The 17,121-nt window shown below is 51.2% G+C and overlaps 1 long non-coding RNA gene across 1 annotated transcript in view; it reads right to left on the bottom strand.

Annotated features, from left to right (window-relative positions):
• The window catches only part of LOC148112662 (uncharacterized), an 87,812-nt gene extending 71,010 nt beyond the window's left edge, over positions 1-16,802 (bottom strand). The window contains exon 1 of the long non-coding RNA XR_015729239.1: positions 16,591-16,802. This is a non-coding gene — a long non-coding RNA (uncharacterized LOC148112662). The remainder of the gene's footprint in view (positions 1-16,590) is intronic.
• Between the last annotated feature and the right edge of the window lie 319 nt (positions 16,803-17,121).

Below are 17,121 nucleotides of genomic sequence, written 5' to 3' on the forward strand. Positions count from 1 at the left end.
CAGGGGAAGCAGCCGACTGGGTGGCCGACCTGCATAGCGAACACGCACGTGAACTAACAGACTTGGGACTGTTCCTAGAGGCGTTAAGGAGTCGCTTTGAGGACGAGACCCGAACGCAAGTTATAGAGGGAGCACTGGTAAACCTCAAACAGCGGGGCCGCCCGGCCAAGGACTATGTCAAAGAGTTCCGCAATCTGGCTGGGAAATTACGGTCCTGGCCGGAACGCCTCCTGATTCATCAGTTTCAATCACGTTTAGACAGAGAGATACGCCAGGCCTGTGTGTATCGAGGACTGGGGTCTCGCCTGTCGGACTGGTACAAAGCAGCTGTTAGCCTGGATGTGGGGTTGCGTGAGTTCAGACCCCGGACCACCATCCAGAACCAACCAAAACGAGGGTTGGGCGGGTGATTTGGCGACAGGGGTTTTATCAGGCCACCCCCAGTGCTGGAGACTGGTCCCGGCGAGTCGAGCAGACGGCCGTTCCGGTGTTTCAGATGTAACCAGGAGGGGCATCGGGCAGCCGAATGCCCTCTACCACCACCACGGATGTCCACCCCGCGGCCGCCAGGACCGAGCCCGCGGGATACCCTGCTCGACACCAACCGCTGGATAGCTGGGAAATCTCGTCCCATGACAATCTGGAAGGGAGTATACCCGGTACTGCGATGTACAGAATTATTGTATGCTGTTTCGGCGAAGGGTAAGTAGTCCACCCAGTCGTTCTGTTGGTATGAGATATAGGACCGCAGACAACGTTCCACCATGGCATCGGCCCGTTCCGCAGCCCCGTTCGTACTCGGGTGGTAAGCGGAACTCAAATCTTGTGTTGCTCCTATGTCATGGAGGAATCCTCTCCAGAACTTAGCCGTAAATTGGACTCCTCTATCCGATATGATCCATTGGGGTACCCCGTGTAAGCGGTAGACATGTTGAATGAAGAGTCGGACCAATCGTTGTGCCGACGGTAGCCCTTTACAGGGACTAAAGTGGGCCTGCTTGGAGAAGAGATCAAGCACTGTCCATATCACGGTATACCCTCTACTACTTGGAAGTTCTACAATGAAATCCATGGAGATTTCATCCCATGGTCTATTCGGTTCGGCTACGGCTTGTAGTAAGCCCAGGGGTTTCCCGGGTCTTGGTTTAGAGATCGCACATATGTGACAGCCTCCGACATATTGGTCAACATCCTTTCGCATCTTCGGCCACCAGAATTGCCTTCTGACTAAATGCAGGGTTTTCAAAAACCCAAAGTGTCCCGCGGTTTTCTGGTCATGACAACGCCGTAGGACTTGTTGTCGTAACGCACCGGGTATATATAGTCTATCCCCCCACCACGCTAGCCCATCCCGATGGGTTACAAGCGGGCGGTTGTCACGCAACCATTCATCGGTGGACAGGGCCTGTTGCAGTGCCGATATCCAACTACGGGTTTGTCGTGTTCCCAGAGCACATGCCTCGGCCTCTATAGGAGGGAATAGAGACTGTAAACCTTCTGCTCTTTTGCTGTGATATTGGGGCATGCGAGATAAGGCATCGGCTAGAAACAACTTCCCTGCTGGCTTGTACTTCAGAGAGAATCGGAAACGTTGGAAGTATTGCGCCCACCTGACCTGTTTTGGAGACAACCTGCGAGGCGTCTGGAGTGCCTCTAGGTTTTTGTGGTCTGTCCAGACCTCAAACGGCTGTGTACTGCCCTCCAAAAGGTGCCTCCAGGTTTGTAACGCCCATTTAACTGCGAAGGCCTCCTTTTCCCATATAGCCCAATTTCTTTCCGTTGTTGTGAATTTCCATGAGGTGTAGGCACAGGGCTTTAGGACACCGGTTTTGTCTTCCTGCAGAAGGACAGCTCCAATAGCCACGTCACTTGCATCGGCTTGTACCACAAATGCCTGTGACAGGTCCGGATGTTTTAGGACAGGCTCTTTGGCGAATAGGTGTTTGAGCTCCTCAAACGCTTTTTGGCACTGGGAGGTCCACGGTAATATGTATCCTGGTCTGGGCTTTGTCCCAGGCTTTACAAGTCCTTTTGTTCGTAACAAGTCGGTGAGGGGTAACACCGTCTTAGCGAAACATGGGATAAACTGGCGATAAAAATTTGCGAAACCCAGGAAGCTTTGTAACTGCTTTCGTGTTCGTGGGGCTTGCCACTCCAACACCGCTTCCACTTTTTTCGGATCCATTTGTATCCCGGCTTCATTGATACGGAACCCAAGATAGTCTATCTCTTTTTGATGGAATTCACACTTTGAAAGCTTAACAAACAACCGGGCTTCCAATAATCGGGTTAGTACCTGTCTGACTAATTGAATGTGTTCATCCATTGTCTCTGAATAAATGAGGATGTCGTCCAGATACACCAGGACCCCACGATACAAATAATCGTGCAACACCTCGTTTATCAGCTGCATGAAGACGGCGGGGGCACCCTGCAGACCAAAAGGCATCACTAGAAAGTGGTAGCTGCCGAGGGGACTGTTAAACGTGGTTTTCCATTCGTCTCCCGGGCGTATCCGCACCCGGTAGTAGGCTTCACGGAGGTCTAACTTCGTGAAGATCTTTCCTGTAGATAAGGTCGTGAGCAAATCAGCCATCAAGGGTAGGGGATACAATGGTTCGATGCACACAGCGTTCAGTCCTCGGTAGTCCACGCATAAGCGTAAACCCCCGTCTTTTTTTCCATGAAAGAGAACCGGGGCGGCTAGATGCGACCGACTGGGGCGAATGAAGCCCCTCGCTAGATTTTTATCGATATAGGAGCGTAGCTCTTTCAGCTCCGCCGGGGTCATTGAATACATCCAGGGTTTAGGTAGCTGAGCCCCGGGTTTTAGTTCTATTCCACAATCTGTGTCCCGATGCGGTGGTAAGGTGTCACATTCTTCTTCACTAAATACCTGGGCAAGGTCGCTGTACACCTGAGGGTACCGGGGCTCTGGTAACACCTCAGCATGCAACCCAACACAAGAATCTGCTGTTAGTGGAATCCTCACTTTGCGATACCCTCCCTCCCACCAGATATGGGGTTTCCATTTGTCCAACCATGCAAGACCAAGGATGATTGGCTCTATCATTTGTGCTATCACTATAAAACGAATTCGTTCTTGATGGTCTCCTATGCGCAGAACCACTGGTTCGGTTATGCTAGCAGTTGGCATACCCCCGGCATGCCAACCGCTGCAACGCACTCGAGTCCAACCGCTGCAGCCTGAGTGGCGCGCTCGCTGGGGGGGTGGACATGGGCCACTGGGTGCTGGTGGAGGGGTTAGTGTAACGACTAGGCGTTCTTGTGCACGGGGGTTTTGATGGGGACGCGTGGGCATAGAGGAATATCTGCGAACAACACGGCTCCGGCAAAACCCGAGATGGATGACGTCATCCCTGCGCGGCCGGAATGACAGCTGCGGGAACTTCGAGTCTCCCCAGCTGGGAGCACTCGGCACTCGCTCTGTAAAAGGACTCTATTACAAGCTCCCAGCAGCCGCGTCTTTGTATTGTTTGCAATCCGGTTTCCACCGAGAGCTGTTGTTGCCGATTAAACCAAGATACTCCGATTCCGGCTCGAGTGTGTTTCTTGTGCATCAGCAATCCAGGGTCGGGGGAGGCCGAGACTCGGTAAGTCTGTCGCTTGCTCCTCCCTGGTCTCCCGGGCGCTGCGGTTCGGTTGCGGTCCGGCTTGCTGCCGTCCGGGTGGTGGTTCCGCTCGGTGCCCTCGGGTTTGGTCCGCCGGCTGCGGCTTGTGCTGGCTTGCGTTGTGCTGTTCGACCTCGCAGGGGTGGCGTCGGTCTACTCGGTTGGGCTGGCGTTGGTCTACCCGGTCTGGTTGGTGGTGGTCGACCTGGTCGGGGTGTTGTTGCGGGCCTACCTCTGCGGGGCGGTGGAGGTCTCCCCTGCCGGGGTGGTGCAGGTCTCCCTGGCCAGGTTGTTGTCGGCTTTCCCTTCCCCCTAGTCCCTGGTCTACCGCCGGTTGGTGCCTGGGGTCATCCGGGTCGAGTTGTTGTTTCCTGGCTGTCTCCTGAGATGGGCGGGGGTCCCCCTCGCCGGGGAGTCGTGTGCCACCCTCGCCCGTGGGTAGAGGGGTGCCCGTCTTGGCTGGGTCCCAGTCTACTCGCCTGGAACTGCGGTCTCCCTGGCCGGGCTGGCGTAGGCTGCCGTCACTGGTGGGGTGCGCTGCTCCTCCTCCGGGCAGGTCCCGGTCTACTTGTGGGCTGGGTTGGTGGTCCCTGGCCCTGTTGTGCCGGGTGCCCACCTGGCTGGGTTGGTGTTGGCATCCCCCGTGCGGCTGGCCCCGGTCTACCTCGCTGGACTGCCGACGTGACAGTACCTGGTAGTGTGCTGGGCCGACCTCGTCGGGATGGCGTTGCCCTGCCTCGCAGGGGTGTGGCAGGCCTACCTCGCCGGGGTGTCGTAGGCCTACCTCGTCTGGGTGTGGTAGGTCTACCTCGCCGGGGTGTTGTAGGCCTACCTCGTCTGGGTGTTGTAGGCCTCCCTCGTCAGGCTGGTTTTCGTGTGTTCCCCCCCACCTTTTCCGGAGTTGGTCGATGTGACGTCTGCAGACCTGTCCATCTTCCAACTCGACGGTGTAGGATATGGGGCCGGTTGTGCTGGCAATCTTCCCCTTCAGCCACTTAGGAGAGCCGTTGAAATTCAGTGCGAAAACTGAATCTCCGTTGCTGAAGGCGCGAAGCGGGAGGCTGGCGGTTGCGGTCACTTCCGGGCTGTATTGGGGGTGCAGCCGGTCCAAGGGTGACCTCAACCTTCTGCCCATCAGCAGTTCGGCCGGGCTCTTGTGGGTGGTGGCATGCGCCATGATGTGCTGGGTGAGGAGGAAGTTGTCTATCCGTTCCTGCCAGTCTCCCAGGCCCATCTTGGTGAGTGCCTCTTTGGTGAGCCTCACCATGCGTTCAGCTTGTCTGTTTCCGGCCGGCCTGTATGGGGCGGACAGGGCGTGGCGGATGCCCAGTCCTGCCAGGAAGGACTCCATGGCCAGGGATGTGAGCTGGGGGCCGTTGTCGGAGACCAGCACGTCCAGTAGTCCATGTGTGGCGAAAAGACGGCGCAGGGCTCGGATCGTCGCTTCTGTTGTGGTAGATGCCATGGGTACCACCTCGAGCCACTTGGAGAAGGCATCTACCACGATGAGGAGGTGTCGCCCTTGCATCGGACCCGCGAAGTCGATGTGAATCCTCGACCAGGGGTTGCTGGGGGTCTCCCACTTCGCGACTTCGGATTGCGGCGGCGCTGGGCGAACTTCTTGGCATGGGTCACATCTGGAGACCCATTGTTCAATGTCTCTGTCCAGGGAGGGCCACCAGACGTAACTCCGTGCCAGGGCCTTCATGCGGACGATGCCCGGATGCCCTTTGTGCAAAGTCTCTAACGTCCGCCGTTGCAGAGTGCTTGGAATCAGCACTCTGTCTCCCCATAGAAGACAGCCCTTTATGGTGGACAGCTCCTTCTGCTTCCTGGCGAACGGGCTGAACCTCTCTTCCGTCTTTTCCGATGGCCACCCTCTGAGGATCCAGGACTTCACTTGGCGGAGTGTGGGGTCCTTTTGGGTGTGGACGGCCACATCTGCGGATGAGACTGGACAGCTGGCATCGTCGTCTATGTGGAATAGGTGGAGCGTGGGGGCTGGGACTTCGACTGGATTCTTCGATGGGCATCTGCTGAGCGCGTCGGCATTTCCTATGGCTATGCCTGGCTGGTGCACGAGCCTATAGGAGTAGCCGGCTAGGAAGATGGCCCATCTCGTCATCCACGGGGACATGAAGGTCGGGGTGGGTTGGTCGCCTGCGAGCAGTCCCAGGAGTGGCTTGTGGTTGGTGACTACGGTGAAGCGTCTTCCATAGAGGTATTCGTGGAAGCGCTTCACTCCTGCCACGATGGCCAGGGCTTCTTTGTCCAGCTGACTGTAGTTCCGTTCTGCGCCGGACATGGTCTTCGAGAAGTAAGCGATCGGGGCTTCCGAGCCGTTGGGCAGTTCGTGGCTGAGAACTGCCCCCACCCCGTAAGGCGATGCATCACAGGTCAGCTTGATGGGGAGCGTCTCGCTGTATTGGATGAGGATGCTCTTGGACGTCAATAGTCCTTTGATGGCCCGGAATGCTGCTTCCTCTTCCTGGCCCCACTTCTAGGAAGCCGCTTTCCCCAGCAGGCGGTGGAGTGGCTCAGCAACTGTGGCTTTCTGTTTTAAGAAAATGGCGTAGAAGTTGAGCAACCCAAGGAAAGCCTGAAGCTCCGTTTTGTTTTTTGGGCTTGGAGCTTCATGGATTGCTTCCACTTTTGATTTGGTGGGGTGGATGCCAGTGCTATCAATGAGATAGCCCAGGAACTCGACTTCCTGTACTCCTATGATGCACTTGTCCCGCCTGACCCTCAAGCCCTTGGCCTTGAACCGCTGCAGGACAAGCCTGAGCCTTTCAAGGAGTTGAGCTCTTGAGTCACCTGAGACAAGCACATCGTCGAAGTAAGGCACCACCCCTGGAACGCCTTGGAGAAGGCATTCCATCATGGATTGGAAAATGCCTGGGGCAGCGCTGACTCCAAATTGGAGGCGGTTACATTTGAATGCCCCCCTGTGCGTGACAATTGTTTGTGCCTCCGCCATTTTTTCATCCACTGGCAGTTGCTGGTAAGCCTGGGCCAGGTCCAGTTTCGCGAAAATTGAGCCCGTTCCCAGGGAATGCAACAGATGTTGCACAACTGGGACTGGGTATGCGCTCTGTGCCAACGCCTTGTTGATGGTACAACGGTAGTCGGCGCAGATGCGCACAGACCCATCATGCTTCAGTGGGGTCACAATGGGGGTCTCCCATGAGGCATGATCGATCGGTTCCAAAACGCCCTGGGCGATCAGCTTATCCAGCTGTTCGTCTACTTTCGGCCGCAGGGCAAACGGAACTCGGCGGGGCTTAAGCCTGATTGGGGTGATTCCCTTGTCCAGATTAAAGGAAATTGGCCTCCCCACAAATTTCCCCAGCTTACCATCGAAGACTTCTTTGAACTCTTCGAGGATGGTGTCGAGTTCGTCCCTATGGATTTCGTGGATGCCCTCAATGGAAAGCCCCAGCGGCTTAAACCACTCCACTCCTAACAGGTTCAGTCGGCTGTTCTCCACAATGGTGATGGGCAGCTCTCCGTTAAAGTCCTTGTATTTGATGTGGATGGTGGTTCTGCCCAGGATTCCAATGGGGTTTCCGTTGAAGTCCACAAGCCTCGACTTCGGGGTTTTCAGCTGGGTCTTCTTGCAGGATGGCTTCAGCTGCTGTAGGTGCTGCCAGTCCATGATGGAGTAGGCGGATCCGGAGTCTACCTCCATCTTGCACGGTGACCCCTCTGCCAGCAGCGTCACGTGGAACTTGGTGGTCCCCTCGTCGCTTGTGTGAGCGATGGTGGTCTGGTGCACCGTTCTGTTGCGGGGATATTCCTCCTCCCCGCGCCGGGACTGGTTCGAGGACCATTTGGATGTCCTCTGGTTATCTTTGTGATTCTCGCGGAATCGTGGTCTGGGTGGTTCTGGGGCTGGATCTGCTGCTCTGCAGGCCTCGGCGATGTGCCCCCTCTTCAGGCATCGGCGGCAGGTCGCATCCCTCCATCTGCAGGTTGCCCTGGGGTGGTCGCCTTTGCAACTGCCGCATCGTTCTCCCCGGTCGCCATGCTGTGGGTTTTCCCACCTGGGGGGGCGGGAAACCTTGTAGACGGCCATTTCCTCATCAGACTCCGTTTGTGTGGTTGAGTCATCTGAGGAGTTCAGGCCCGACTTGTGGATCTTGTGGATCCCTCTTGCTTTAACCATTGCGGTGGCTGCTTTCTCAGATTTTCAGCCGCTGTTGCTTCATCGAGGACATCTTTGAGTGGGATCCTCTTTCGGCTGAGGAACTTCTTCTGCAGCCCCACATCTCGCATTCCAAAAACAACGCGGTCACGGATGGCATTGTCCATGTTGTCGAACTCGCAGTTGGCAGCGATTTGGCGAAGCGCTGCCATGAATTCCTTGATGGATTCACCTTCCCGCTGGTTTCTCTGCTGGAAGGTGAACCTGTTTGTGATTGGGGTGCCTGTGGGTGCGTAGTGCTCCTGCAGGGCTTCTTGCAAGTCGTTCCAGGACATCTCCTCAATGTCCCTGGGTGCCACGAGGTCGATTGCCATCTCCAGGACGTCCGATCCGCAGTGAGCCAGAAAGAGGGCTCTTTTCTGCTCATCGTCAAGGTTCTGGTAGCCATTGCCTCGCAGGAACTGCCGGAATCGGACCATGTACGACCTCCACTTCTCTCGGGATGGATCGAATGGGTTCAGTGCGGCAATCGGAGCTTGCGGGGTTGCCATTCTGGAAGTCACTGTGGTTTAGTGACTTCAGCTCGGTGGGCGATCATGCCACGAGTCTTGCTCAGGTTCTCTTCTCTAGTCCTTCGTCGCCAGTGTTAGATCAGGCGCAGGAAATGAAGACGTGACCAGCTCGATACATTTAGTAACTTTAATAATTACAAAGGTAACAAGACAAGACTGCTGGCGCGCTGTCGGAGCTCTCCTTATATTCGCTCCCGGCAGACGCACCGCCCCTTGACAGGGATTCAAATTTCCCGCCCGATGGCTAGCAGCCAATCAGGGCGGATGTCCTTATAAGGACATAACGAAGTACCTGAAGGCGAATGTGGTAAATCCTTGCTTGGGATTTGTGATTGAGAGGAGGAGAGGCGGGGGGAGATCCTGGCTTCCAAGTTGCTGGGATTCCCAACTGCAGAGCTTGCTTGGCTGCATTCCCAGCCCTCTCCACGGTGCAAAATAACAGCAACAAAAAAGCTACAGTTGAGGCTTTTGCAGCATCACGCAGTTCTCCCAGAGAGATAGGAGAGAGAGAGAGAGAGAGGCTGCCTGGCCTCCCACTCTTCCTCCCCAGCCAGGCAGCCAGAGCATATTAGACACTGATTCTCAAAACCTCGAAGCCTCCTCTTGTCTCGCTCTCCTTCCCGGAGGGCTGCACATCTCCCCCACCAATCCTTCGTACAAACCGCCCGCCCTGTTTCTGCAAAGGCAGAGTCCCCCCTTGCAGGGCAATCCAAAGAGGGGAGGGGGATGCTGCAGAAAAGGCTGCCTTCCACCCGTGCCTCCCATGCTGGCTCCACAGGGCTTCGGGATCTGAAGCAGCCCACTAGATTCTTACCCAGTCCCCTGCCTGCTCTCTTTGACTGCCAGCACCACTCCAAGAACTTGGCCTGCAGAGTCCAGCACTCAGGGAGAAGGAGGCTCAGCCAGCAAAGAAGCAGAGCAAGAGGGGCAGAAGCCCCCCAGCCAGGGAGAGGGCCAGGCCTGGCCATGCCACTGCGGAGCCCATGGTACTTTCCCTTTGGCCTGGGCGGCAGCTCTTACCTGGGCAGGCCAATGTGGGTAGTCCTTCATCTTGGAGCTCCCTTGCCTGCCACTGTCGTTCTTGCCGCCCTCTCTCCCCGCCTCATGGCAGAAATCAGCCTGCCCAAAGCAACCTCCTGAAGCAACCCCGCCGCTGTTCGCTTTCGTTTCGCAGCAGGAGAAGGAAGAAAGCGAATGGCAGCGACACAGCAGTGCTCTGGGAGGCCAGGCGGGATCTGAGGCAGAGGGGAAGGCAAGTGGGCAGCAGTCGGCCAAAGGCCCCATGGAAGCCAAGCGTGCCAGGCCCAAAAGGCGAGTGAGCCTTGCCAAGTCCCTCTGAGGAGCCAAGTGCAGCGGGTCTCCCTCCCCTCTACTGCCAGCATCGGCCTTACCTTCTAGATCAGCGGTTCTCAACCTGGGGGTCGCGACCCCTTTGGGGGTCGAACGGCCATTTTACAGGGGTCGCCAAAGCCCTCTCTCGCCCCCCCCTTCACTCACCCTCACCCTCTGCCTCTGTTGGATCGCCCGGTCGCAGTTTGCTTACCCCGCCCACCCCCAATCTATTGCTGCCTCCGGAGTCCCAGCTGATGGCTAGAGGGAAAAAAAACTTTAAATTCTTGCCGCGGGGCTTCAAAGAGCTAGCTGCAAAGAGGTACATTCCTGGAGCAAGTTTTTTTTCCCCTAGCTATGCTGAAAAGAGAAAGCGAAAGCAGGGTCTTAGCTGCAACGTGACAAAATGAGGCAGAGAGATTTCTTTTTCTTTTTCCTCACCAAAAAAAGTAGGTACAAAACTGCAAACAATAGGAAATTTAGGGCAAGAGGAGGTTCAAGATTTTAAAACACAAAAGAAAAAAAGCTCTATTTAACTAGGGAATTGTAATAATTGAGATACTATTAATTGTATATTGTGTTGAAAGCAGAAACGGTTAAGTTGTGGTTTGGAGGAATATATGGGGGAAATTATTTGGTTTATTATTATTGGTAAATATAATTAATTGATTTGTAAGAAATTGGATTGCATGGAAATAATTGGAATATTCATGTTCATATTGATTAATATACAAAAAAAAGATAGTTATATAACTAATTGATTTATATTAAAATGTTGAATTTGTATTAAACAACTGTATTACATAATTAACCAATGTGAGGATGGATATGAAAATAGATGACAATGCGAAGGGGTATAATATAGAATAGAAGGGAAAAATTGAATTTGATTAAGATTAGAGATGAGGATGAAGGGTAATATTGGTTTTTTTTAAAAATAGATGAGGAATAAATATGGTAAAAAGGAAATATAGAAATTGTAAATTTAATTGAAATGACTAAATACTGTGTTGGAAGAAATATCCTTCTGGGTTCTGCTCCAAGTGGGGAAAAAGACACTGGAAACATGGAGACTGTTTGGAAAGATGTTTTAATGGTGGACAGGATCACATGGCTTGATGGGGCCCATTGTGTTAGTTTCTGTTGCTATTGTGTTGCAAATGTCCTTTGACAAAGGATTGACTTTCTGCCTCTGGCACATTAACAAAGGGTGGGGGGCAGGAAGGTGGAAGCTGCTTTGTCTGTAAAATATGCTTCTCCATTTCTCATCCAGGGAAATATAATATTCTGCCTTTTTAATATTTCCCAAAATATTTCATTCTTCTAGGAAAGGGGTGGGTGCTAACCTCCTACAACTGTTTAAATTTGTGGACCGGCCAAATACTCTGTTCAAAGAAAATACGTTGTATGTTTGTATGTGTGTTTCTAATTATTGCTATTTATTGCTATTTGTTCTCTTTTATTCTTTTAATTTTAACAATTCATTCTTTATCTTAATATCTTTATATTTGTTTGGGGTTGGCTTTCTTTCCTTTCATCTTTTTTATTGTACAGCAATATTTCTCCTCAAACCTACCACCTCTGTCTTTTCTTTCCTTCTTACTTTCTCTCCCCCCCTTCTTCTTCTCCCTACTTCCTCTTCCTTTCTCCTTCCCCTCCTCTCTTCCTCCCTCTCTTACCCTCACTCCTACTCTAATTTCCCTTCCCTTCCTTCATCCCTCTCTATTGCTGTATCCTTTTATGCATATGGACTACTCAGAGGGCTGAAAAAGTTATTTTTGACTGGTCCTCGCACTTTTGACCAGTCCTCGAACTTACGACTGTCCTCACAATTTATGTTTTTGCCCTATCTTGTCACCATGGTGAAGAGAAGCAGTTGTGAAATGAGTGACACGGTTGTTAAGAATGGTACAATGGGCATAAATGATGACCAGTCATAACTGTGAAGACCGGTCAAAAGTGCGAGGACCTGTCAGAAATCACATTTTTCAGCCCTCTGGGTAGTCCTTTTGTGCACAGGGACTACTCAGAGGGCTGAAAAAGTTATTTTTGACTGGTCCTCGCACTTTTGACCAGTCCTCGAATTTATGACTGTCCTCACATTTTACGTTTTTTGCCCTATCTTATACCATGTTGAAGAGAAGCAGTTGTGAAATGAGTGACATGGTTGTTAAGAATGCTGCACAGGCATAAATGTGAGGATGGTCATAAGTGTGAGGACCAGTCAAAAGTGCGAGGACCTGTCAGTAATGACTTTTTTCAGCCCTCTGAATAGTCCCTATACACATAGCCATGGCCACCTGGTCACATGACCAGCTAGCCATGCCCACCCAGTCACATGACCTCCAAGCCACGCCCACAAAATAAGCCACGCCCACAGAACCGGTAGTAAAAAAAAATAGAACCCACCCCTGGTTGGGGGTCACCACAACATGAGGAACTGTATTAAAGGGTCGCGGCATTAGGAAGGTTGAGAACCACTGTTCTAGATCCTCCACCAGCGTACTCAGCATGCCCATCATCCCAACATAGCCAGAGCATTGGTAAGGCTGATGGCGGGCGGCCCTTGGTGGATTTGCAGCCGCTACTCCAGGGCTGAGAGGGCCTCCATCGCTGTGGTGGTGCTCCAGGAGGGCAAGCTGAAGTCCTGGACAGTGATGCGGTGCCCTCCCAAAGCACCGCCGCCACTGTTCTCTTTCATTTTGCAGCAAGAGAAGGAAGAAGGCGAACAGCAGCGCTGTGGTGATACTCTGGGAGGGCAGGTGGATGTCCCCAGGCTGCTGCACATGTCCTGGGGCAGCGCAGTGGTGGCATCTCCACCAAGGGCCGCCCACCCAGCCACTGGCCAGGCCAGGCTGGACATCAACCTCGGAAGGCAAGCGGGTATGGGGGACCACTGGGAAGGCAGTGTGGAAGGCAGGCAAGCATGGCAGGGCTATGGGGAAGGGAGTAGGCTGCTAGCTCCCTCCCCACAGCCCTGCCATGCTTGGCCACCTTCCACGTGGCCTGCCATGCTTGGCCACCTTCCACGTGGCCTTCCACTTGCCTGCCTTCTCAAGCTGGCCACAGGGATGCCAGGAAGGCAGCGTGGAAGGGAAGCAAGCATGGCAGGGCTGCAGGGAAGGGAGTAGACTGCTAGCTCCCTTCCCCCCAGCCCTGCCATGCTTGCCTGCCTTCCACGTGGCCTTCCACTTGCCTACCTTCTCAAGCTGGCCACGGGGATGCCAGGAAGGCCGTGTGGAAGGCAGGCAAGCATGGCAGGACTGTGGGATGCGGACTGGTTCGGGGGCGTGGCCAGCCAGTGGTCACTACTGGTTCAGCGAACCAGCCCCAATTTCCATTACTGGCTCACTAGAACCAGTCTAAACCGGTAGCATTTCACCCCTGATATTCTTCCACCACATCTAAGAGGGGGAAATGTTCTGCAAGAGTATAAGAAAATAATTAGTGATATTCACCTCCCAATCAATGTAGATATCATTGATGCTTGCTTCACCCCAGACATCCACCTATTAGGACAGCCAGACTCTTGCTAGTTAACAACTTCAATCTGCTTCATGTCTGGACTCAAAAATGGTCCTCTACTGCTCCATTTTTCAGCAAACTAGTTAGAATTTCCATCTTTGCTCTGTTCAAAATTTTGAGAAACCACTCCATAGTGGTTTGAAAAGGAGCAACCTCAAAATGCCAAGTTCAGATTCTTTTAGATTTACCATTTCAAATACTTGCAACCTTAGAACATTAAAAATAAATAGCTGGCTTTTCTAACCACCAATTTAAGACTGATCTCTTTTACCTCACTTCTACCAGTTGAAGTGTCAGGCCTCCCATCTTCAACATACCTCATTTCACTGGCATACTGCCATAAAATGCAGGGGAGTGGGGGGGGGAGGATGGGAAAGTAGGGAATGGGCAAGGGGAGGAAGGGAGGAAATGTAAGGGTGACAGGAATCAGAGGTGTCAAATCTGAATAATGCAGCCCATCAAGGACAGACCAGGAGAGTGGATTGTGAAACTACATCAAAGAGGAGCCAAACTTCAAAGCCATTCCCAAAACATCTAAAACGAATATTATTGGATGCTAAAGAACTAGTCAAAGGGGGTAGGGCCAGGGGAAGTGAGAAAACTTGAGAAAACATGACTCTAAAGCTGCAGGGCATTTTGGCTTTGTAAAAACCCTACACAGTGAGTCATCAATTCTGGTGGCCATCTCTGTAAAAGTACATTGACACCTATATGGCTAGTTGCCCCATTTGCTCATCATCGGGGAAAACCCCAGGCCTCCTTCAACCAGCGGCAAAACTTCAAGCACCCTGGAAGGAAATCTTTATGGACTTTATAGTAAAGTTATTGGGAAGCTCAGGGATCACCGTAGTGAATAGAATAGAATAGAATAGAATAGAATAGAATAGAATAGAATAGAATAGAATAGAATAGAATAGAATATTTTATTGGACAACTGTGATTGGACGCACAAAGAATTTGTCTTTAGTGCATATGCTCTGAATGTACATAAAGAAAAATAAAGTACATTCATCAAGAATCATAAGATACAACACTTAGTGATAGTCATAGGTTATTAAATAAGCAATCGAATCATACTAGGAAACAAAACAATATAAATCATAGAGATACAAGCAACATGGTTATAGTCATAAGTGGGAGGAGATAGGTAATAGGAAGGATGAGAAGAATAATAGTAATACAGTCTTAGTAAATAGTTTGACAGTATTGTGGGAATTAGTGAGTGATGGCATTCGGGGAAAAACTGTCCTTGTGTCTAGTTGTTCTGGTGTGCAGTGCTCTATAGCGTTGTTTTGAGGGTAGAAGTTGAAACAATTTATGTCCAGGATGTGAGGGGTCTGCAGATATTTTCACAGCCCTCTTTTTGATTCGTGCAGTATACATGTCCTCAATGGAAGGCAGGTTGGTAGCAATTGTTGATAGCAATTGTGACCAACCTCTTCTCTAAACTGGTGCACTTTGTGCCTTGCACCAAAATCCCCTCAGCATGTACTGTAGCCAAAATCTTTGTACAACATGTTTGTAGACTCCATGGATCCCCAGAATGAATTATTTCAGATTGTGGGGTCCAATTCACTTTGCAATTTTGGCAAGAATTCCTGAATCTGCTTGGCACTGCCCAGGGGCTTAGCTCTTCCCATTATCTGCAGATGAATCGTGGTGTGTGAATGCATGAATGGGGTTCTAGAACAATACCTGAGATGTTATGTTAACTACCAGCAAGACAGCTAGGCTGACCAGAGGTGGTTTACAATAATGTGGTGCATAGCAGCACTGGTTTTTCACCATTCAAAGTAGCAACTGGCCAAGATTTTGTGGCCATACCAGAGCTACCCCAAACCAAGCCAAAAATCACCATTAGCAGACTGGATTACTGAACTTCAAAGCACCTTGGCCAGTAGCAAAGTGCTGGAAGAGACATGCGAGACAAAACACACTCCAAGCCAAAAGACTAACATAATGTAGGTGACAGAGTCTATCTGTCTACCAAATAGCTCCAGTCTAGGCAGCCATCAAAGAAACTAGGTTCCCAATACATTGGAATCTTCCCAATTAATAAAATCATCAACCTTTTCACTGTGCAATTATACCTACCCAAATCCCTCATACGTGTGCACCCATTATTCCATTGTAGACTCTTAAAACCAGCAATCACTTCCCCACTGTGCCCCACAACAAAGCAACTTCCAATCCTCATATTAATCAAAGGGGAACAACACTTTGAGGTTAAAGAAATTTTAGACTCACAAACACAGAGGGAAAATTCAATATTTAATTGCATGGAAAGACTTCCCTCTCCCCGAAACTGAATGGGTTGATGCCCAACATGTCCAAGCCCCCAAACTCCTTCACAAATTCCGCAACAAATACCTGGACAAACCCCTTTGAGTGATAATTCTCTCTCTTTTGTCTCCTTTCTCCCTTTCTCTCTGACGTCTTTTCCCAAGGGGGGCAGAATGTCATACCTGCCATCTTCAGCATACCTCGCTTTGCTGGCCTCCTGCCATAAAATGCAGGGGAGAGAGAAGGAGGATACAGAGGTAAGGAATGGGCAAAGGGAGAAAGGGAAGGAATGTAAAGATGACAGGAACCAGAGGTGTCAAATCAGAATGATCCAACCCATCAAGGACAGACTAGGAGAGTGGAATGCGAAACTACATCAAAGAGGTTCAAACCTCAAAGCTATTCCCAAAACATCTAAAATTAATATTATTGGACACTGATGAATTGGTCAAGGGGAGAGGGCCAGGGGAAGTGAGAAAACTGCAGGCTTTGTGAGGAAATATTCGGATCCAGCTTTGCTTACTGTAATTGCTTGAATCTAGTAAAAGTAAACCTTTCACTTCAATCATGGAGTTGAGGATCTTTGTTGTTCAAGATGGCATTATTCAAGATGGTGGCAACAGAGGAAGCATAGTTATATCACAGTGAGTTAGAAGAAGAAAAAAGTTGCTATTATACTAAAATAAATGATAGGAGGGGAGATGGAGAGGAAAGATAAATCATAGAATAAACCATAGACAAAAAAAAAGTGAAGAAAGGAAAAGGAGAGGAAACATTGGAGAAATAGGAGGAACATGGTACACAGTGAATTTGGCCTGCTGAGAGAAGCCCAGCTGCACCTGAAAGGCCTACCCAAGAGCCCTGAGGCCTATTGAAGCAAGGTGAGCAGAGAGGCAAAACGAACCGGCAGAGAGCAACCAGCCAAGCTGGTGAGCGAGTGTGGCCCAGCTGTGGAGCAGGGAGGAAAATCATCTGTGGGGCAGAGAGGAGAGCTGCCTGGGGGCAAAGCAACGACTGGCAGAGAAGGAAAAAGCAAACAGTGAGAGAGAGGAGCAGGAAGGAGGAGGAGAACAGGCTGTGTAGAGGAGACAAGAGACAAGCCTACCGTAAGCTATCCAGGAGGTCCTGTTTGCTTGTAGAAGCAGTGCAAATGGGAGCCATGTGGCTGGAGAGCCAGGAGCAGTGGCAGCACAGCAGATGGGAGAGCTGGCAGCGAGGGGCAACACAGTGAAGCAAATTCTGAGAGGAGCATGGAAAGCAATGGGAGAGCATCGGTGCAACCAGAGGCTGTTGGTGTTGGTGGAACATTTCAGCAAAGGGGATCAGCAGACCGGTGACTGAGAACGGCAACAGAGCAGCATGGGAGACCAACAGGCGAGGGGTGGGGGGAACACCATGAACTGAGAAAAGCAGGGGGAGCTGAATACCCAGTAGTGGCAGGAGAAAAACAAGTAGGAAGGGAGGATAAAAAGACAACACAGGACACAAGGCAAAAAAAAATCGAAGGCAAGTAGACAATAGCAAGTAAGGAATATATAAAGACAGAAATGAAAGAAATAAATTAAGTCCACCAGAAGGCATAGAGGGAAAGGATCATAAGAAGGAATGGAGGAAAGGGACAATCATAGAACATTCC

Source organism: Pantherophis guttatus, chromosome 8, assembly GCF_059756535.1.
Source record: "Pantherophis guttatus breed Tessera chromosome 8, ASM5975653v1, whole genome shotgun sequence".
NCBI classification, from domain to species: domain Eukaryota; kingdom Metazoa; phylum Chordata; class Lepidosauria; order Squamata; family Colubridae; genus Pantherophis; species Pantherophis guttatus.